Source organism: Schistocerca piceifrons, chromosome 2, assembly GCF_021461385.2.
Source record: "Schistocerca piceifrons isolate TAMUIC-IGC-003096 chromosome 2, iqSchPice1.1, whole genome shotgun sequence".
In the NCBI taxonomy this organism is placed as follows: domain Eukaryota; kingdom Metazoa; phylum Arthropoda; class Insecta; order Orthoptera; family Acrididae; genus Schistocerca; species Schistocerca piceifrons.
Window position 1 is genome coordinate 902,989,033 of NC_060139.1, and position 22,922 is coordinate 903,011,954.

The following is a 22,922-nucleotide window of genomic DNA, read 5'->3' on the forward strand; positions in this document are numbered from 1 at the left end:
CCGCATGAACGGCCTCAACGAGGCGTTCGACCGGCTGCGCGAGGTGATCCCGTCGCTGGGCGAGGACCACCGCCTCTCCAAGTTCGAGACGCTGCAGATGGCGCAGACGTACATAGCGGCGCTGTGCGACCTCCTGGAGCGCGCGGGTGCCGGCGTCGCACCCATAATGTCTGCGGGCGGCGCCTTGGGGGAGGCGAGCGGCGCCGGCATCGACTGCAGCGGAGGACCACGCAGGTGACGTCCGACCATCCTCTTCAGCAAGCCAAAGATCTCTAGTACTCGCTACTTTTTCGTTGCTCTGCGGTCAATGTGAGGTGGACACACAAATACAGGGACTAATGAACTAACTCCTGAAATCTCAAGGACTGTACCACCTCTTCAATTACCGCTATCTCACGAAATGCTTCCAACCTTCACGGTTATTTTGTCTTTGTTACGGATGAGTATTCCGGGCTGTATGGACGTGATCGAAGAAACTTTTCGGTCTCTGACGTTCCGTTCAGAGCTGCGCTGGGCATCTTCGCCCTTATGGCGAGTACCTCCAAAGATGAAACTTCCTGGCAGAAAAAAAACTGTGTGCCGGACCGAGCCCCGAACTCTGGACCTTTGCCTTTCGCGGGCAAGTGCTCTACCAACTGAGCTACCCAAGCACGACTCACGCCCCGTCCTCACAGCTTTACTTCTGCCAGTACCTCGTCTCCTACCTTCCAAACTTTACAGAATCTCTCCTGCGAACCCCGCAGAACTAGCACTCCTGAAAGAAAGGATATTGCGGAGACATGGCTTAGCCACAGCCTAGGGGATGTTTTCAGATTGAGATTTTCACTCTGCAGCGGAGTGTGCGCTGATATGAAACTTCCTGGCAGATTAAAACTGTGTGCCGGACCGAGGTGTCTCGGTCCAGCACACAGTTTTAATCTGCCAGGAAGTTTCATATCAGCGCACACTCCGCTGCAGAGTGAAAATCTCATTCTGGAAACCTCCGAAGATGTCCAGCGTAGCTCTGAACGGAACGCCAGGAACAGAAAAGTTTTTCCTACCACGACCATACAACCCGAAAGACTCATCACCTGCTTTGACATCCTGTCGTGAAAGCCTTCATTGTACAAATATTTTGTCTTTGTCCATAGCTGTTCAGAGACATTCTGTACTTATCCTGATAAAAGATCTCAGATTTCTGTTCCATAAGGTATTTTATTACACTGTCATGCAGGGTGACTATCTTATTTAATGAAAGCGGCATTGATATTTTTTAAGGCCGTTACCGAATGACCACGCCGGTTTTCTACGCATTCTTGATTACTGGTGTCGTTTCGGGTGTTCAATCGAGTTGTTGATTCCATTTTCTACCCAATATTTCGACTATCAAATCATCTGTCTTCTTCAGGTGCCATGGGCTGTATTGTTATGCATACACGCTGCCTGGACTCCAACCAATTTTTTTGTTCGACGTCTCGTTCATTCAAGCTAAATATCCCAGCACGCAGAGAGAATCCCGATTGACAATCTTTGGGAGCGGACATTCAGTTCCGGCATTCGGCTAATTACCTCCCGTTAAACTTGGTCCAGGAGGAGGATTGAAACTATTTTAATTCATTTCTGGGCGAATGTTGTCCATTGTTCCAGACAAAAATTAAAAATTTTCTGCATGTACGTTTGTTTCTGTGTGTGTGTAGGCACGAGGGACCTTCAATAATTAATTAAACACATTTTTTCCTGAAAGCAGGTTGATTTTATTGAAGATTCTTGTACACGGCACTATTCCCCACTCTTTTACCTACAAAACCCTATTTTTCAATATAATCTCCGTTCAATGCGACGGCCTTACGCCACCTTACTAGGAGGGCCTATACTATGCTCCCATGGTTCCACTCTACTGGTCGACGTCGGAGCCATCGTCTTGTTGGATCAATACCCTCCCCATCATCCACATTTTTGTGGCGACACATTGATATCGCTACTTCAATTTCACAGCACTGTGCGGCCGTAAGGGACGTGGGAGAACGGTCAAGTTTGTGCGACTTGGTTGCGATGATAGTAGACACCTCGCTGGTCGACTCACCGTGCTTTTGTTTACCGCCAAGTCTCTGTAGTCATTCTGCAATCCCCTATGAACATCTGCGACTCTCTGGTTTCCGCCAACAGCAACTCAATGGCAGCCCTCAGCCTGGAACACCAGTTACGTCCTTTGAATGTTCATTTGCCTTTTATAGCCGACACTATTATTCTATGAAGCTTATATTCTCTCAGCCTTCCCTAGCTCTGGTTGGAACCCACCTACGCTATAGACGCCATTTTGAAGGTTACGTCCGATGTCCTGCATGCCGGTCGGCCGCACCAGCTGTGAAATTGAAGAAACAAGTTCAACGTGTTCGTCGCTACAAAATTGCAAACGAACATCGCCGTCTGCATGACATCCCAAGACCGTGTAGGATAAATACGACGTGGCCTAACAACCCAGAAGATTTTACCCTCAGTGACAACGGCTACGAAAGCCTACACATTTACTTAATAATAGCAATGTTTGCAAACCGGAACGATCGCAAGCACGTTATCTGAATGGACTGCCATTTTCATACATATGGCACCTTCGTCTATGGAACGGTATTTCCATCAGTTACGTTCGTACCACTGTTTCTCGTGGAACGAAGAAGAGTAATTAATTACACAACGTAAGTGGAATAATGCCGCATTTGTTTGATAAGTTTCTTTTACCTTGAGGTTTTCGCTGTACACTACATGAAGCCTCATTTCATGCCTTAGATAACCAGTTTTCCATTTGTACTTGTTTTTTAAGGATTCGATTTCTTTTCTAATTCACACCAGTATTCTACAGTTTAGCACGTAGTCGTTCTGTATGATTCTGAGGCTGCATGTGCGTGACTGCCTCTTGAGAACGTCTATTTTTGTCCACTGTTATCTCTGTCAGTATTTGGGATTACGTGTCCCTGGCATTGAAGTCACTTCTGTAACCATTAGACTTCTCTCAACGTAATATGTGCATTGCTTACCGCTTGTTTTGATTCATAAGTAAGCACCGAATGAAACCATCCAGCCGACAGTCCAAAGCTCTGTTTCTAAAGACATCGCTGTAGCAGGGGTGTTAGTTCCTAAGCCCACCGGCCACGTGAAATAAGCTCGTCCTGGGATGCTGTGAAAGTAGTGCCATAGCCATAGAAGATACTGTTTTATAGCACAGTGAATACCCGGCTTATGCTTTTCCTTCGTAATTTTGGTTGCTATAGTCCACTCATACGGCCCTGCGCCTGAGACAGGAAGCAATTTATAAAACAGGAAGATAATCTAGCTTATTTCCACATAGTTTTCCACCACTCTTCTTGTCTCCATTCACAATGTAGTGAGTACATGCACTCCAGGACGAATCTTACAGTTTCGAGCAGAGTACGAAAACGTTCCCAGAGTTAAAAACCGTGTCCGTGAGGAGAACTCAGTCGCTAAGGGGATTTCCGTCAAAGAAAAGATTTCAGATTCGATTCTCACCGTGACACACAGGTTCTGTCAACCAGGAAGCTTCATTACGTCGCACACTCTGCTGCGGACTGAAAAACTCAACCTAGTAAAACACATATCATATGGTTGTGTCTTTCTCTACGGCACGCGTTTTGATAGGAGTGCTCTAGAAACGTACTCAGGAGAACGCCTAATTTTGTTCATGTGCAGTCGATCAGATCCATACAACTTTGTTATTTTCGGCTGCTGTGGAGTTGAGTCGTGGTAGAGTCATAAGCGTCAAAACCGCTAATTGCAGTCCCATAAAAACTGACTGCATGTGCTAACTATCATTACTCTCTGTCGGAACTGGTGGTTAAGCCGTGCAACAGTCTGTGACAGATAGAAACGAGACAACAAACTTGCAGATTAATAGCAGTACTGATAATGCAGAAACGAATAGGATCAAGACGCTGACTTAGTGAATGGTGTCTTACAGAGGCAGGGCGGCGGCGACTGGCGTCTGCTTGTTTCGCTTCTGTTTCCCGGTGGATACAGTTCTTCCACAGAGGCAGCTCTTTGCTAGTATTGCTACTGTCAGTCGGTTGCGGGCAGCCTGTGTTGCAGTAAGTAAGATGTGTGACTGTCAGAATCATTTATTGTCTCTTCCATACAGAAATGTTACCAATTCCAGTACTGAGTTTGTGTAGAAGAACAGCGCACGTCTTATATGATACTGAATATTTGTGATATACTTTAAGTTGGATGACTGAGTGTACATTGTAATTCTCAAATGTTCCTTTTTGTTAAAACTGCCTTTTACAATTTGTACGTACCATCATCACGAACTTTCATTAGCATAATATCGATGTCATTTGAAACGGCCAAAGCAAAAGCCATTTCTAAAAATGTTGAATAAATATATTTATGTATGAAGTTGTTGTAATTATTATTGCATTAATCACACCTAAAATTAGTTTACACACGGAGTGTGGGATGTCAAGTGCAGCGAATATATCTTCATACCTTTGTAGTTCCACTTCGGGGTGTAATCGTTAATTTAAGAAACAACTGGTTCATACTCTGCTATTTCAACCCCTTACGCACTTGCAGAAATAATTACATTTTATTTTTAAAATGTTCTACGTTACTTTAGTGTGTTTTAGTGTGTCTATCCGGACACTAATTTCTTGGATGAAGCCAACTGCATTCGTAATTTTCTGAGAAAGAAAACATTGCTCAAACAGGCTGTAATATACTTACCGCCTGTGCTATTTGCTAATTTCGACTGTTGTCATTTTCAAGCACTTGTCACAAACCTCAAAATTCACATCAGACAGGAGGCATCTTGTATATAGAGACCCACATTCTTTCACGTGTGTGTGTGTGTGTGTGTGTGTGTGTGTGTGTGTGTGTGTGTGTGTAGCACAAATGCAATCCAGTTGTGCACTAGGTTACTTCTCACCAGAACTTAGCCAATAGGAAGGAGAACAAATATATTTCAGCCTGTTTGTACCACGTTTTCTTTCGTAAAACGTATTGAAACTGTGGACTCCAACAAAATTCATAATTTTTTTAATGAGTTAAAACTTTCAGTTTCAGGTAATATACCAAACAATTCACCATCGATTTCTTTACTTTTAACTCTTATGTATTTGGTAGTAAGACGCTACAGGCAGCGTGGCGCTTATAGAAGCCTAGTCCTTACTTTAGAGTAAATGTATGATCTAAAAACTCAAAATCTCTGTGACATCACCTGAGTGAGCAATAAACTTAATAGCAGTCTTCTTCGGGCAGTAATCTTGAAGCTGAGTTCATTTACGGCAAATATTCTCGTGACCTAAAACTTGATCTTTGTGTTGACATGAAAAATTATGGTACAACTTTAAAATACAGTGTAATAAGCAGGCCATTCCTTTCCTCCAGTCGTTCGAAAAATCCTCACGTGTCATTATATATTGCGATAACCGGAAAGCTTATAAAACAAGTATGTTTGTGAAAACTCGTGATGTGCTACTGTACATTTTTTCAGTACTAAAAAATCAGTTTTTATTTTTTCATTTTGAGGTTAAAAGGATGGTAGCAATAAACTGGTAAATTCCTAACCATACTTCTGAAATATATTAGGGAATATTTTGTATTTGTTACAGTAGTCTGGCAAATCTGCTGCGTTTTTTAAATATTTGTTCTCTTCGAGTGTTGACACAGTTAAATAACTCAGTAAATCCTGTTTCAGTGTCCTCTCAAGGTTTCCAACATTGTCTTGAAGCTGTTCCGTTTACCTGTTGATTCCAGAAAATTTCGACGCACCAGCTTTCGTTTCTTTACACGTCTCGTTTATTATCTTCACCGAAAGTATATGTCGACTATGTTAAATAATAATACCACTTGCACAGATGGTGGACTCTTCAATGCACTCTGTACAGCTCCTTTGGTAGGGCGCGGCTTGATTAAGACGCTGAACCCGCATTCAAGGAAAGTGAGTATCAAATATTAATTTGCGTTGCAATTTTGTTACCTCAGCCATCTTAGGCGAATACCGTGATTCTTACCTAGGCATCGAAGCGGCTGATTCCTTCCATCATCTATATGCAATTGGACCTATCGAGGTGGAGCAGTGGTTAGCACACTGGACTCGCATTCGGGAGGACGACGGTTCAAACCTGCGTCCGGCCATCCTGATTTAGGTTTTCCGTGATTTCCCTAAATCGCTTCACGCAAATGCCGGGATGGTTCTTTAGAAAGGGCACGGCCGACTTCCTTCCCCATTCTTCCTTAATCCGATGGGACCGGTGACGTCGCCACTTGGTCCCCCACCCACCAATCAACTCCATGCAATCGCATAACTTCTCCTTCTTTAGAGACGGAACGTTAACTTTTATCCTCTTTTTATCTTTTCTTTGAAGCACGGTGCTGAAAAGTGGCAAGTGCCAGTTCAAAAACCTATCTGTCGTATTTGCTCATCTCTCAAGTTGACAAGCTGTGCGTAGAAGCACCAGTATTTATGCGAAAGCGTACCAGGACCGTTAAGGGGTGCAGACGTAGTGGCGTTAATTGCCTTGAACAAGAGACGATTCTCCACGCCGCACTGTCACTTTTGGGATGTGGCCGTTTGATACATATACGTATGCTCCACGAACCATAGTCATAGCGTAGGTGCAAGCATATCGGAAGGTATCCGTGGAGAGGCCAGACTGGCATACGACTCGTGAAGTTAGAGGGGCAGCAATCTGGGTATTTTAGTATCTGGTCTTGTATAGGTAACCAATATGGTAGTATACTGTATATTGGTGCAGCGAACGACTGAAAGCAAGGGGAAACTACAAAAAAACTAAACTAAAACGAAACTCCTCCCGAACAGGCCATGAAGGCCCAACGGTACCGACCGGCCACCGTGTCATCCTCAGCCCACAGGCATCACTGGATGCGGATATGGAGGGGCATGTGGTTACCATACCGCTCTCCCGGCCGTATGTCAGTTTCCCAGACCGGAGCCGCTGCTTCTCAATCAAGTAGCTCCTCAGTTTGCCTCACAGGGGCTGAGTGCACCCCGCTTGCCAACAGCACTAGGCAGACCGGATGGTCACCCATCCAAGTGCTAGTCCAGCCCGACAGCGCTTAACTTCGGTGATGTGACGGGAACCGGTGTTACCACTGCAGCAAGGCCGTTGGCAAGGGGAAACCACAGCCGTTATATTTCCTGCTAGCGGACTGCATGGAGAGGTTCATCGAAATATTCTTCAGACTGAAGAGGATAACCAACAATGTATCACACATGCCATTCAACTGAGAATCGACTGTATGGTGTTCTGCGCTTTCCTGGAATTCAAATCTTTGGGTGTTATTTACATGTCGCTAATACGGAAATTAATTTTAGAATTTTCCTAAATTGATATGGGAAACCATCTAACCTCCACACCACATTGGTCGTTGTTACGAATGCCGGTTTTTGATCACTCCCGTATTGGCCTGCGTTACGTTAATTAGGGGAAAATCGCAAAAAACTAAATGAGTTATGAAAATAATCTCTAATATGAAAATTGAGTATTGGTATGTTGTTAACCGCCGGACTGCTGCATAAGACTACAGCGTATGAACCATCAGAGTGCAGTTAGGTGATAAATAGGAGACAACAGCCTGTCATAGTATTAAGGCAGGTTGTATAGTAAGAGTGAGAGAAAGGAGGAAAACTTGCAGACTAATATTTTCCTTAAATTTATACATGTAATATGGATGTTATTTAAGGGCTGCGACGGTATTTTAAGATTTTTATGGAATAATACATACTGCAACAGTCGCTTGTTACTAATACTTTATTAGCACGACACGTTTCGGCAGCATGCTGCCATAAACAGGTTCCTTTACAGTTACAGTGTGAAGGTAACCGTAAAGGCAGCGAATGATGACAGTGTGCTGCGGAAACATGTCGTGCTAATAAAGTATTAGTTACAAGGGACTGCTGCAAATAGTTCAAATGGCTCTGAGCACTATGGGACTTAACATCTGAGGTCATCAGTCCCCTAGAACTTCGAACTATTTAAACCTAACTAACCTAAGGACATCACACACATCCATGCCCGAGAAGGATTCGAACCTGCGACCGCAGCGATCGCGTGGCTCCAGACTGTAGCGCCTAGAACCGCTCGGCCACTCCGGCCGGCCGGACTGCTGCAGTTTTGTGTTATTGTATAAAAGATTAATGTCTGACGTTACATTGACATCCAAGTATTTGCCTTACGCAATGTAGGGACATCAAGAAAAATCTAATTCTGGATAGCTAGAGAGGAATTTTAACACCTGTCCTCCAGAAATAGAGTCCATTGCCTTACTACCTCACTCGGTAAGAGCTGGAAAAGACAGCTGATGTAGTCAACGAGTCGGAGTCCCGTCGGGACGTCAAGTACATTAGCTTGCTAGTGCAGTAGCTGAACCAATCATTTCACGAGATAACAACGTTTGACCAGACACAGCTTGCCTCGTGGACGAATGTCTTGATCAGCAACAATTCAGAGCGTGAAATTTGTAACTCGACGCCCGGAGTTTAGTTCCCTCCAGAAGCTTATTGCTGATCGGGATCCTCTTCCCAAGACTCCCGTCGCCCTGATTACAATTTAGCAAAAAGAATGAAATTTTTTTTTCTAGACTCGTAGATATCACATCATTAACAGTATCACAATTCGATGTGTATTTTGTATTGCTGCTCAGCTAATCACGCTACTTGTTAACGTTGTCTGCACTGAATGAGACTGACAAATCAGTATCGTAATTTCAAACATGCAACGTAAATTCTTTATGTGACAGTGATTTTTAAGTTTTAATTGATGTGTCTTGTCATTTTTCTGTAGGCGTTTATCATATAATTCATGGAACCTTCAGAGTGATGTTCTAGTTTTGGAAACCAGTATAAATGACAAATGACGCATCCTATTGGATCACAAATAACTGTTCAAGCACCTGCGTGTACGGGCAGGTGCTCACAGATTAGTCATTGTCATATTTATGTGAGCCGTTGTTATTTATTACGCGCGAAGACCTAATTTGTGATATCTGACGTCTGAGAACTTCACATCTTTCAAGTATTCCTTCACTCGAGAATTACCTCATATTTTACATTTATTTTTGTCGAAACGACGCAAGTCATATTAGCAGTTGCTATCTAGACAGGGACAATGTCTCCTTAGGCAGTCCTTCCAAAACACGTGAGATAAAGTGTGCTGACAAGGAACATAACTGCAGAGCTATTGCAGCGAACGGAGGTCGCGGTGGCGCCGGAGACAGGAAGTGGCCCACAAAAAGCGCCGGCCCACGGCGGTCGTCTTTTGTCCACGGCTCGAGGGCAGATGGCCACCTCTTGCGGCTGATTCACCCTCCCCCACTGTGCAACTTGCCAGGAAATAGACCTACTCCTTTTCGTGGAAATTCCGCCCATTTGCCGCGTCTCGTTCGCCGTAATCATTGCTTTGTTCTCTTAGAGAGGCTCTTCATTTATTTTTTTATTATTTTTCGCATTTCGCTCGCGGAATCGCCGTCCAGCAGTGCATGGCAAAAAGGGTCTACACGCGATTCGTGTTGCAGAGCTGCCTGTCCGCGGACGCTGCAACGGATGCGTCCGATAAATGTAATTTGCAGCAACAGCACAGAAATTAAACTGTTAGCTAATGAGGGGTGTCAAATATGACGGCTGAAGATACGGCAGTAATTAGCCCACCTCTTGCGCCTTCGAAGATGCGTTTACTTCGAAAGGCATATAATGCATCTTTCATGTAGATCGTATCTTCAGTTCTATCTCGTGCTTTCGGATCGAAATAGTGCACAGGTGAGGTAGAACTTTGTCCACAAAATTTTCCTACGCTTACCTTTTCCTCATTGTACGTGGTATCCTTCGAGATATTCTCCTCTACAATTAATACGCGGCTCACAGTCCCGTTTACACATCAGCAAGCAATCTTGGTACGCCCCTTACTTTATCGTGTGAAGCGCCGTCTCCGAATTTTATTTTATCTCGCCTATCGACGCAAATCTTCGTCCTTACGATGGGGTTACCAGCTTTGGATATAGAAAAAAGTGCGCATCGTGAGGTCTGGAGATTATGGAGAATGTGGCACCACAGTGATTTCGTTTTTTGTGCAATAGTCACGCACCACTAGGGATCGTTCGCGGGTGCGTTATCTTGATGCGAGAGCTATGAATTGTCTCGCCACATTTCAAGCTGTTTCCTTCTTACATTTTCTCGCAGACGTCGCCACACGTCCCGTTAGAGCCATCGGTTAACAGTTTTTCCCTCATGGCTTTGAAATTTGACCTGACCTGACGAGCCTTTTTGGTCTTGGAGAACCTTTCCCGACCAGTTGTGAAGAATGAACCTTGGTTCACAGGTGAGGCGGGCGTTGAATACTTACAGAAAATCTTAATACAAATATCTGTCTGCTGTCTTTTTAATGGCGCTTTGCTTCGCTTAACTACAGTTCGAAGCCGCAGCGTCATTATCAGTGGATATGTAGCCCTGATAATGGCCTGAATTGGCGGAGTAAAAACACTATTGAAACGCTAGGCGGGCTTTATTATTGTTTTTCATTCATTTCACCGTTTCTGTTTTGCCGAGAATGGTCACTGTAACTAGCATGGTATGAAATCGTTGTCTTATAAGTACGTAGACAATGGAGAGAAATATCTGGCGTCAGACCAAAGCTTTCAGCCGTCCGCCCCCGGTAGCTGAATGGTCAGCGTGACGGATTGTCAGTCCTCTGAACCCGGGTTGGATTCCCGGCTGCGTCGGGGAATTTTCTCCGCCCGGGGACTGGGTATTGTGCTGTCCTCATTATCATCCTTTCATCCTCATCGACTGCCGGTCGCCGAAGTGGCGTCAAATTGAAAGACCGGCACCCGGCGAACGGTCTGCTCGACGGGGGGCCCCTAGCCATACCATTAAATAAAATAAATAAACGCTTTCAGCTATAACCCACTAATTAATGTAAGATGTGTGAGGAACGGCAGGCTGTATACCTGTGTTCTTATTCCATTGGCAGGTGGTCCGCGGGAAGCAGGGCTGTCGGTACATGCGTGCCCTACTTTTTCTGGTGCCATTATCACAATCGTTACGTGAGATGTACGCTAAAGTAAATGAGGAATGATGTTTCTTGGCTCATTTTACGATTTTTGTTGGCCGCCCCTTTCCGGTCGCCAGATTAAGGATTTCCGTAAATTTCCTGAATCATTGAGACTATCAGTTTCCCTGACCATCATTGTCCTGTCTAGGTCTGTACTCTGGTCTAGGTTTGTACTCGTGAATGACGGGACGGTAAATGATAATCTTCGTCCCTTCTTTCTGCTCTCGTAATTTTAAAGAGCAATGCCACCTGTGATGGACAGCGTATTTCTAGTATCACGTGATACGGTTTTGTTGTTATTGTCCTGATAATTTTACGCCAAACCTTCTCAACACACGTAAGTTAAGAATGGAAATATTTGCTGAAATCGGAGTGCCAGCGTTACAAATGTTTCAACAAATCTGTTTAGCTTCTTTGTCTAGGTGATTTTCTTGCGAATCTGATAGTCACTGTAATAAAGGAGAACAACTACATTGACAGTAATGCAGTTATAGATCAAATTTACACCACCTCCAAACAGTGGTATTTGTGTGTAATTGTAGAGTGGATTAATTTCAGTGTTGATATTTGCAATCATTCACTTTCGAACTATTTCCTGTAGAGCTTTAGAATTTACTTTGTAAGTCATGTACGACAGATCGTGCAGGGATATTCTAGATGGCTGAAAATGCTCTGCTTGATCTAATATATTCATGCAATTACTGCACAGAGAGAATTCCAGATGATGACTGAAGGAAACACTGCTGAATGTCCTTGGCAGTCAGTCCATAGTTACATCGTTTCATAGAGTTCATTTAAGTGGTGACTTCAGCTGTCCATCCAGGCACTAGAGAATAGACGGCAATACAAGCGTAAGTGGGTCTCTTCTTGACGCAGGAAAATATGCTACTTTAAATAGTATGTGTATGCGCATTACATACGGCACTCCCCTATATTTAGCCAGCGATAGCGACGTGTAATCTTGCCGTGTGGTTTACAGGCTACTGAAATAAATATTTTGGGAAGACGACTACCAACAGCTGCATTTTGTAAAATGCATGACATGCAGATGTCTTTATGTTCTTTATTATCGCTACCGGTTTCGGGTAATAACCATCATCACTGTATAAAGGTCCATATACACCGCCTGACAAAAAAACCGCACACAAGACATGCTCGGATATCAATGTAACTTCGTATATATACATACTATCTGCGGATACGTGAATGAGTAGCGTTGAAATTCTCTGTGACACATGAAGCTGGCACCAGAGTGCATTAGAGCTGTTGTTACCAGGCCTGGTAGGGTAAATAGCGAGTGTGAACAACGTCAGATGTTACTGATAACGGCGAAGGACACGGGTATGCTGCATACTCGTGTGAGACAAGGTTACCAGCACCTGACAGAGTTTGTAAGTGACTCATTGTGGATCTTCACTTTGGCCTTCTGGTCGATTCGTCCACCGTAGAAATATGTTGTGGCATTCGGACGTGACATGGCTCCACGTTGGACTACATGCGAACATGAAAGGAGGTATACTCTTCGTCAAGTTTCCGGTCGACCATGCCTGAACGCCACAAGGGAGGATTGCCGTTTTGTGTGACCGGCAAGAGCTCCAAATCTGTTCTCGATAGAACATATGTGAGACCAGATCGTAGGTCAGCTCCGTCCAGGGCCAGTATTCAGGAAATCGGGGACTAGTTACAGCAATTATGGACCAGCACGCCTCCGGGGAAGATACATCACTATTACATTCTTCCAGCCGAATCTGCATACGCGTCCAGACCAAAGGATGTCTAAAATCGTACTGATAAGTTTGCTTGTAATGACAAATTCTTTGTAAATTTGTCTCGATCGTGCTACTGTAACATCACATACCCTCTCAAACGGTGGAGTTTATTTTGTTTCCTCCTCCACTTCACTTTAATTGTTGTCAGACAGAGTATTATTTGCGTATCACGTCGCATCAGTACGGCGTCGTTATTAGTGCAGACCCGCCAGAACTATTGAACACCAAAACAATAAACAGGTATCCGTTCTCGTGGATTGATGTGTAAGGTATACCATCTCTCGAGCTCTGATTCATGTTTGTTCTTTCCATGTCAGGTGTACGTTAAGTTGCTTCCAGGCATTTATTTGTGGCACAGGAGTAGTGACTACTTTTACTCTGCTTCTCGTCTTAAAGCGAAAGTGGCGATCTTTTTTAGACTGATTTAATATTGTATCAGTGCAGAGTATTAATTCTGGTCCGGCAACATACGTTCCCGAGTATATTTCTGGAGCTACACGTCGCTTAATTTGTCTTGCGTGCCAGTAAGCGCAAAGAGTGTGTGGATTCTGGCCGTAGCACAGAAGCTCCGAGGTAGGGACCAAAGAAATGTATCAGCTTTCTATCAGCACTTTCCAATACTTTTATAGTCAACTAGGATACCATAATAAACAAAACTCTGCAGTTTTATGGAATCTTTTCTTGACGTATCAGCTTTTCTGGTGGAACTTTCCTTTGTAGATTTGGTCTGTGTGCAGAACAGCAGTCAATTGAAACATTAATTAGAACATTCTTACCGATTCCACGGCTGCGGAATCACATATCTGCCATAGTTTCATCAACGACACAAACTCTAAATATGGTCCATACTCACGATAAGAACTGCAATGTAGACGGATGACTTTAAAAATTCGGTGTATTCTTATTTTCCCAGTTACGTACGGTCTGAAGGTCAGATAGAGGCAAAATCATTTTTAAAATCTACCGCTGCTGCTAAGTGATTATAGGAGGCACATGAAGCAAGGAAGTCTATAGTTCTAATTTCGTGCCTCTTTTGCTGCCTAAAAATTAATATAGCAAACACAAGTTAGCGTGTTCATGAAAATACACTGTAGTAAATAATTGTAGATTCAAATATTTCCCGTCGAGACCTCTATGATACTATAATAGCTTCAAAAATGTGGCTTCATACGCTGCGTCAAAAATATTGGACCCCAGAATTTAATCTATATGACTATGTAGTGAGACAGATTAAACATGAAATATTACAACGCAGAAATTGATTTGGACGCTATTGTTCTTTGTTAGTTACTTCCTCATTGTCAGGCCGTTACTTGCCTCTAACTTGTCAACAACCTTACCCTGTCAGATAAAGGGGAGGGGGAGCGGGGAAGCGGGCAGGCCAATGTTATGCGTAAAGATGAACTCAAATCACAGTGCTCATTGACTTTACCAGATTCACAAACTAGTAAGAAAACTCAATATCACTTCCTGTGTATGCCGGCCGTTGTGGCCGAGCGATTCTAGGCGCTACAGTCTGGAACCGCGCGACCGCTACGGTCGCAGATTCGAATCCTGCCTCGGTCATGGATGTGTGTGATGTCCTTAGGTTAGTTAGGTTTAAGTATTTCTAAGTTCTAGGGGACTGATGACCGCAGATATTAAGTTCCATAGTGCTCAGAGCCATTTGAACCATTTTAACTCCCTGTGTGCGTGCTTAGTAATTAAATCGCTGACAACAGAAAATCCTTTAACATTTAGATAATAATTTAGCGATACCTGAATTAGAAGGACCGCATCACTTGCTTAATTCACCAAGATGATAGTATTCTTCTAAGTTTAAAAATCGAGTGATTTCTTTTTATGTTCACGCAATTACACAGTTAGACCAGTAGTAAACAGAATCTTATTGCTACATTTTTTCAATTGAAAATATTGTCATCTACATGAATGCTCTGCAATTCACACTTAAGTGCCTGGCAGACGGTTCTTCGAACCACCTTCGGACTAGTTATCTACCGTTTCACTCTCTAATAGCGCGTGTGAAAAATGAACACTTAAATCTACCTGTACGAGCATTGGTTTCTCTTATTTTATTATGATGATCATCTCTCCCTATGCAAGTTGGCGGCAGTAAAATATTTTCGCATTCAGAAGAGAATGTGATTGAAATATCGTAAAATGGTTTCTCCACAACGAAAAATGGCTTTGTTTTAACGATTTCCATCCCAGATCCGTGACACTCTCGGCCTTATTTCACAATAAAACAAAACTAGGTGCCCTTTTTTGAAATTTTTCGATGTCTTCCGTCAGTCGTATTTGGTAAGGATCCCTTATGCCACAGCAACACTAGCATAGAACGAACAAGAGTAGTGTAGGCAGCTTCAGTAATAGACCTGTTTCACCATTTTCATGGCCTTCCCCATAAGATTATCTATGTGGTGGTTCCTACTTAATATCCTTAATTGTAATTCCGAGCTATTTAGTCAAATTGAAAGACTTAAAAAGGGGTGTGATTTACGGTGTAAACTCATGTGGATGACCTTACAGTTTTCCTCACTGAGAGACAGTTGCCACCTTTCGCACCATTCAGATATCGTGTCTCAGTTCGTAAAACAGGAGGGACTACACAGAGCTACATAATCGACAGAAACAGTCAAAACGTGCAGAGACGTTAACGACGCGGAACTAGACAACTGGACAGCCTCATATCACCCCTCGCCCCCCTCCCGCAGGCGATGACATCGCACTATAGTTAAAAAAGAAGATTAGAGTCTAACGTCGCGTCGACAGTGAGGTCATTAGAGACGTAGCATAAGCTCGAATTTCCAACGGCGGGGAACGAAATTGGCAGTGCCGTTTTCGAAGGAAGTATATAGGAATTTGCATGGAGCGATTTAGGGAAATCACGAAAAACGTAAGTATGGCTGGCCGGAGAGGGGATCTGAACCGTCGTCCACCAGTATGTAAACCCGGGTAGATGAATTTGTGGGGAGAAAATGCCTGTGTACTGTTGGCTTATATTTATTCTCATTGTAGATTTGGATAAAGAAAAATTCCAGTTATGTAAATGGCAAGCATTTAGTCACATTACCAAGTTTGCAAAACTACAACATGTTATCCATCATAGCAAGCCGTTGTAACTGTGGTTTGGTACTCTGAACATGCAAATAATTAAACTAATCTAAAATAAACCAAAGATTAATGATGACATCTGTACTCCTTAGTTGACGTAATATATAGACATATAACGACGATAGAATGTGTAAAAGACTCAAGGGGGAACAATAACAATGGAGGGCCGAGACCGAAGTTCTCGGAAGTAAGGGAAGCAGTTATTCACTCTTATTGTTCTGTTTATACATCGAAGAAACAAAGACGGAAATAAATGAAACGTTCAAGAGAGGAAACAAAATTCAAGGTCAAAGGGTAGCAGTGATAACATTCACTGATTGCATTGCTATGTTCAGTGGAAGTGGGAAAGCACAAGGCCTGTTGAATGAAATGGTCTACTCTAATGTGTACAGTATGCTGACGGATAATGAACCTAAGAAAGACGAAAGTGATGATGAATAGCAAGAATGAGATTAGCGATGAACTTAACATCAAAATTCGTGTCCAAGAAATAAACGAAGTTACGAAATTCTGCTAATCCGGAAGCAAAATAATATATGTAGGAAGAAGAAAGGAGTGCGCAAAAAGCAGATTATCGCAGGCAAAGAGACAATCCTGACCAAAAGAAGTCTACTAGTATCAAACATCAGCCTTTATATGAGGAAGAAATTTCTGTGAAAGTACGTTTGGGTGTGTATCATGAACTATGGGAAAACTAGAAAAGAAGAGGATCGAAGCGTTTGAAATGTGCTGCTATAACAGGATGTTGAAAATTAGGTGCACTGGTGAGGAACGAGGAGGTTCTTCGCAGAATCGGTGAAGAAAGAAACATAAGGAAAACACTGACAAGAAGGAACAACAGGGTGATAAAGATATGCGTTAAGACACCAGGAAATAACCTCTTTGGTAGAGGGGACCGGAGAGGGTAAACATTGCAGGGAAAGAGAGAGAAAGGAAAACATCCAACAAATAATTGAGGATGTAGTGTTCAAGTGCTACTCTGACACGAAGAGGTTGGCACAAGAGAAGAATTCGTAGTGGGTCGTGTCAGACTAGTCAGTAGACTGACAGGCAAAACAAGCATTGGTTTTAGTTACAGGAATCTGACGAGTATTACAGATCAAAAAGAAAGTTTGGTATTAATGAATTAATAAAGAGGCAACTTTTTATCAAACTTGATTATCCATTTTCAAAGGCCGCGTAAGTTATTATTTCTATGGCGTTTATTCTGTTAGTAGTACCTTCGGAAGCCGCGTATGCAAGTAATTCGGAGACAAATATGAATAAAATGACCAAAAACAGGATGATTTTATGGGAAATTATCGCTAATTTCCTAAAACACAGTATCTATGTAAGTGATGATATTCTCCTACGACAAATAACTTAACGACGACGTTTGCATAAAAACTGTAACATCTAGAGAATAATAGTAATACAGATCAACTAAGAAAAAACTTTCTTTTAATGAGAGCGGCTTCTTCTCGTGATTTTTTAGCGTGCTGAGTCCTGATGTGATAACGAAGAACTGTTTCAAGCATCATTTTTTGCAATTAAGACTTCCCTCGGCCACACATCGCAAGGTGGCTTGCGGAGGGTAGATGTATATCGATGTGGAATATTTTAAAAACGCTTATTTAGTGATTTCAATTCTGTATATTCAGTATTCTATTTCAGTTAATAATGACATCAAGTTCAAATTTCGCTGGCAGTTATTGCTCTGCTTAGTGTATACCATAACTACTGTGACATGCTCTTTTGCTTATCTATGTCTTGCTCAAGAATTTCGTGTATCCGAAAAAAACTCTATCACTACAACAACTCATTAAGTTGGGACTAATACAGTAGCCTGTGAAAGGCATACCCAACGATGGAGAATGTTTCAGGTACGTCTGAGAGATGGTCCCTCATGTATCAGAAGCGAAACTGAAAGAAGGCGTGTTTGTTTCTATTCCAACTTTGTATGTGTTATTCAAGCATATTGTTACCAAATTCTTAATCAACTAGAAGGACCTACTCTATTTTTCTGTTGTAACCAATACGCTGCAGAAGTTAATGAAGTTTGATGAGCTTCGAGATTTATGCTTTGAATATTCACTTGGCTTTCTCCCTGAAGTTTTGGCTAATGTCAATGAAGAACAAGGTAACTGCTTTCATCGAGACGGCAGAGTGGTGGAAAAACGGTTTGGGCCACAGAACTGTCATGGTGGGAGATTACTATTGGTCACTCTACCAAGACCTTACAACAGGAAATTTATTGAAAAAAACTATATTGGAATCTTTAAGGAGAAGAACAGAGAGAAAATATAAGTCAATGGACATATAATTCCTATTTTACAAGCATTTTCATGCTTAAACTTAAAAAAATTGCTCACATTGAAAAATTAAATTACATTTCATTACATGAATTTTTCTAGTGTATAATGAAAGTAGATTTTGACAAATCTGTACCTGATAGGAAGGAACTGAGGTCAGTACCCAACAAAATACGATTAAGCTAATAGCCAAGAAAGAAATAATGAAAAAATATTTGTCCGATGACTTCCGTAACTTATTTGTCCTTGAATCATTTTGTAAAACTGTCTAGGACTCGTCAACGTATAAAGAATATTCCTCTTACCTCATCTGACGCAGTGACTGAGCTGCACTTTATGAAAACACACACACAGGCACACGCCACAATTGATGTCGACACCACTTAACGACTTTTTTTATACTATAGAGAAATTATTCGGAATGAATAATTAGTCCGATTTACAGAAAAATCTAAAAAGGACCATAAGGTAACTATATACGAGTAAATATATTTAATAATACGTGTATATGATTTGATCTACTCTTCTGCTAACACGTTCCACTTCGTAGCGTCTGTTGCGAATAGCCGGCCAAAGTGGCCGCGCGGTTCTGGCGCTGCAGTCTGGAACCGCGAGACCGCTACGGTCGCAGGTTCGAATCCTGCCTCGGGCATGGATGTGTGTGATGTCCTTAGGTTAGTTAGGTTTAACTAGTTCTAAGTTCTAGGGGACTAATGATCTCAGCAGTTGAGTCCCATAGTGCTCAAGCCATTTGTTGCGAATATCATCTACTGATAAGTAAGTAACTAAGGACTTAGACTCTTCACAACATGTAAAGGGACGAATATTTTACTCTATGGTTAACATTCATCACTTCGTTCTATTCCTAGACACTGAGGGCACTATTTCTGTTTGAAAAGAAACCGTCTCTCGAATTTTGAGAGTTCTTCTAAATTCGAGTATAGTGATAACATGTTTTCTAGAATCTTTAGGTGAAAGAGGCGGTGAGTGTACTAAATATCAAGTCCCAAAACAGCCAGCAAACCTCATGTCAACCTGCTTCATCTTGTAATATGAGCTCATAGGTGAAACCTGAATTTTGGCGACAGACTTGCCCTTTACGTTGATCATATTTCCCTCCATTTTTGCAGAGATTTAATTTAAAAAGCTATACCAAAGATCAAATCACTGTACCACTCTCTTCAATGACCAAGGAATGCCACGTCCAATAGAGGGAAAGAGACAGTTGCTTCAGTAGCTCAGCAGATAAAACTTGTGAATGTTAGCTATGTTAAGTCGTCATCCTAGTTAGACTTGTTTCTAAATTTTTAATTAGTTATGAAATGGGTGTCCATGTGATACACACACCACCACCATCACAACCATCACAACCACCACCACCACCACCACCACCACCACCACCATCATTCAATCACGCCACTCTGGTTTTCTAATTACTCTTTGTCACTTTTAGCTTGTTGGTGTGTATCAACGACTCCGCAAACAGTCAATACATAATGTCAGGAGCAGAAAAATTGTAGTAACTCTGGTATGAATAATGAAAGCCAGGAAAGAAAATAAAACAGTTCATCTAAAATGGTTCGTGAGGTACTCAGGTATTCGGCTCAATTTAGTTAACGGTCTTTTAAAAGACGCTATCAGAAAACAGAATCCGCTGTTTATACATAACGACTTTCTCCATGTTTCAAGGAGAGAGGCACACGAGCAATAGGAACAGCAGTGGGAAATATCGCAGCAGCGAAGGTGGTTTACATTCACTTGAGACCACCGCACGACTCCAAAAAAACTGCGGTACGACCGTAAGAATCTTCCGAGGAGACTTGTGACAACAGTTACTCGAATAAGTCTGGGATAGGCATCCTTCCCAGCGCACCAAGATCGGAGTCAAAGACATTCCCACATGTAGCGAACACCAGAAATCGACTATCTTAATCACATCATTTTGCGATGTTCTCAGTATGCTCCTCGCCAAAATAAACTGTGGGAAACTCTAGAAAAATTCAATTTCCCGTATCAACAAGTAGTAAAAAACGATTGAAAGCTAAAAAGTTAAGGAACTTTTCTAATTTCTACCATAGGGCTTGACAATACTGCGAGTATCCGGGGCTAAAGTATTGTCGTTTGCATCATTTGTACACATCGTGTCACTCTCTCTATTCCCGCGTTAGTCGTTGTATTGTAGCAGACAGTGAAACATGGCAGCTCCATGGTCGATCTGCACCAAGGAGGAAATGAAGGCAGTGATTCCCTTTTTCCTTGCGGAAGATGTTAAACCTACGGAAATTATTCGTCGAATGCAAGCGCAGAATGATGATAGCTGTTTATCGCGAAGCAAGAACTACGAATTGATAGAGCGCTTCAAACAGAGAAGAACTTTATGTGATGAGGAAAGATCGGGCAGGCCATCGACGTCAACAACTGAGGACAATTCGGAAGTCGTTGAGGGTATGGTGACTGAAAACAGAAGAATCACAGTCAACGAAATCAGTCACGGTTCAGTGTATTCCATCTTACAAGACAGGCTAAATTTTCGGAAAGTGTTTGCAAGGTGGGTATAGAAAGAATTGTCAGCGCAGCATAACGCTCAAAGGATGGGCTTCTCTCGTAAACATTTGGTCCGTTATCATGGCGAGGGAGATGGATTTTCACAGCAATCGTTATTTTAGGCGAAACGTGGGTGCATAGTCTGGAGCGGGGAAGTAAGGCTGCGAGCATGGTTTGGAAACACGCATAACCATCAGAAGTGAAGAAATTTTAAAATCAACCATCATCTGGTAAGATTATGCTAACACTATTCTGGGACGTGGAAGGTTTCGTAGCCCGTCATTTCACTTCAAAAGGTGAAACTGTTAACAGTGAGATCTATTGTGATGTGGTGTTATCTAAACTGAAACCTGCCATCAGATCTCAACGTCGCAGAAAACTGCGAAAAGATTTCATCCTGCAGCAAGGTAACTCTCGGCCGCATTCTGCTAAACGGAAGGCCGAAACAATAAAGGAGTTGGGATTCGAATTTCTGGAACACCCGCCATAGCGTCCAGACCTGGCTCCAAGCAAATTCCATATGTTTAGACCATTGAAGGAAGCGCTCATGGATGCAGAACTCACTGACGCTGTGCAAAATTGGTTACAGGTGCAACCAAAAACCTTTCATTCCGACGGAATCAAAACTTGTGAAATGTTGAACAAAGTGCGTTGAAGTGCAGGGACGAGGATGAGATTAGTGTTTAACGTCCCATCGACAACGAGGTCATTAGAGACGAAGCACAAGCTGGGATTAGGGAAGGATTGGGAATGAAATCGGCGGTGCCCTTTCAAAGGAACCACCCCGGCATTAGCCTGAAACGATTTAGGGAAATCACGGAAAACCTAAATCCGGATGGCCGAAGATGGGGTTGAACCGTCGTCCTCCCGAATGTGTGTCAAGTGTGCTAACTACTGCGCCACCTCGCTTGGTGAAGTTCAGGAAGGTTATATAGAAAAATAATGTACGTTTCAGTTTTCTATCATTAGAATCAATACCCATTTTCTCCAAAGTATCTTCACTTTTTGTCTTCCCCTTGTACCACTGAGTCAGCAGTATCTGGAAATTAGCAGCTTAATACCACATTACTTGCAATAAACATACATGAATCCCTCAAGCATCAAGTGCTGACAATTGTAAATGAATATATGTATTAAGTAGCTGTATGCTTGACACTTAACTGTCTTCGCTAACCTTAATAATCAGTGTAACGGCTGTAATGTTTATAGCCAAAAGCCAACGAAATCAAATTTTAAAAAATTTGGTATGCCAAAGTATGAACACACACACAACGGTGTTGCTACTGCAGTGCTGGGGATGATTTAATGTGACGACACGTGAGCGTAAGTATCAACACATTTACAGAGTTTGGAGCCAGGGAACATTTCGTCCAGAACTTAAGACACGAGGGCAGACAATGGGCGCAGTGTTCTCGGCGGCCGGTGGCTCGTTATGGGCGCCCCGCCAGCACGCTGCCCACATGTCGCCCGGGGCCAGCAGCTGCCCCAAAACACACACACACACACACACACACACGAGCACGCCCCCGTCTCTTTCGAGACCTCCAAGGGGCCGGCGGAAGCCGGAGGTTAGCCCTTTGTCATTCTTGACAGGTGACTAGGACTCGCATGTAGGTGTATCAAACTTGTAACAGATTACATTTTGTAACCAGAAGCTGGATACTGTGCAGTGTCATAAACAGGCTCTGAGATCGACTGTAATCGAGCAAAGTGGTGCAGCAGTTCGACTCATATTTGGAAAAACACCTCATTAAATCCCCGTCCGTATATCTTAATACAGGTCCTTTGAAAAGGCCTTCGTCACATCTTTAGTTCGCCTCAGACAGCCCCCCCCCCCTCCCCCCCCCCCTTCGACGAGACATTCTTTCCCTTCTTCTTTCTTCCTTGACCACACCAAATACTTTCTGTCCAGATGCAAGAGAAAAAAAAATGTGTCAAGCGAATGTTGCTTAGTTACCCAGAAACATTAACAAGCAAACTTGTTTGAGGTGGTCAGGATAAATGGGACACACTACATATAGCTGAGGTGATAAAAGGCATGGGATACTTCCTAATATCGTGTCGGACCTGCTTTTGCTCGGCATAATGCAACAATTCGACATGACATGGACTCAACAAGTCGCTGGTAGTCCTCAGCAGAAATATTG

General features: G+C 42.7%; 1 pseudogene; it reads right to left on the reverse strand.

Annotated features, from left to right (window-relative positions):
- Positions 1-7,005: 7,005 nt before the first annotated feature.
- LOC124778817 lies at positions 7,006-7,123 on the reverse strand (annotated as a pseudogene).
- Positions 7,124-22,922: the final 15,799 nt, after the last annotated feature.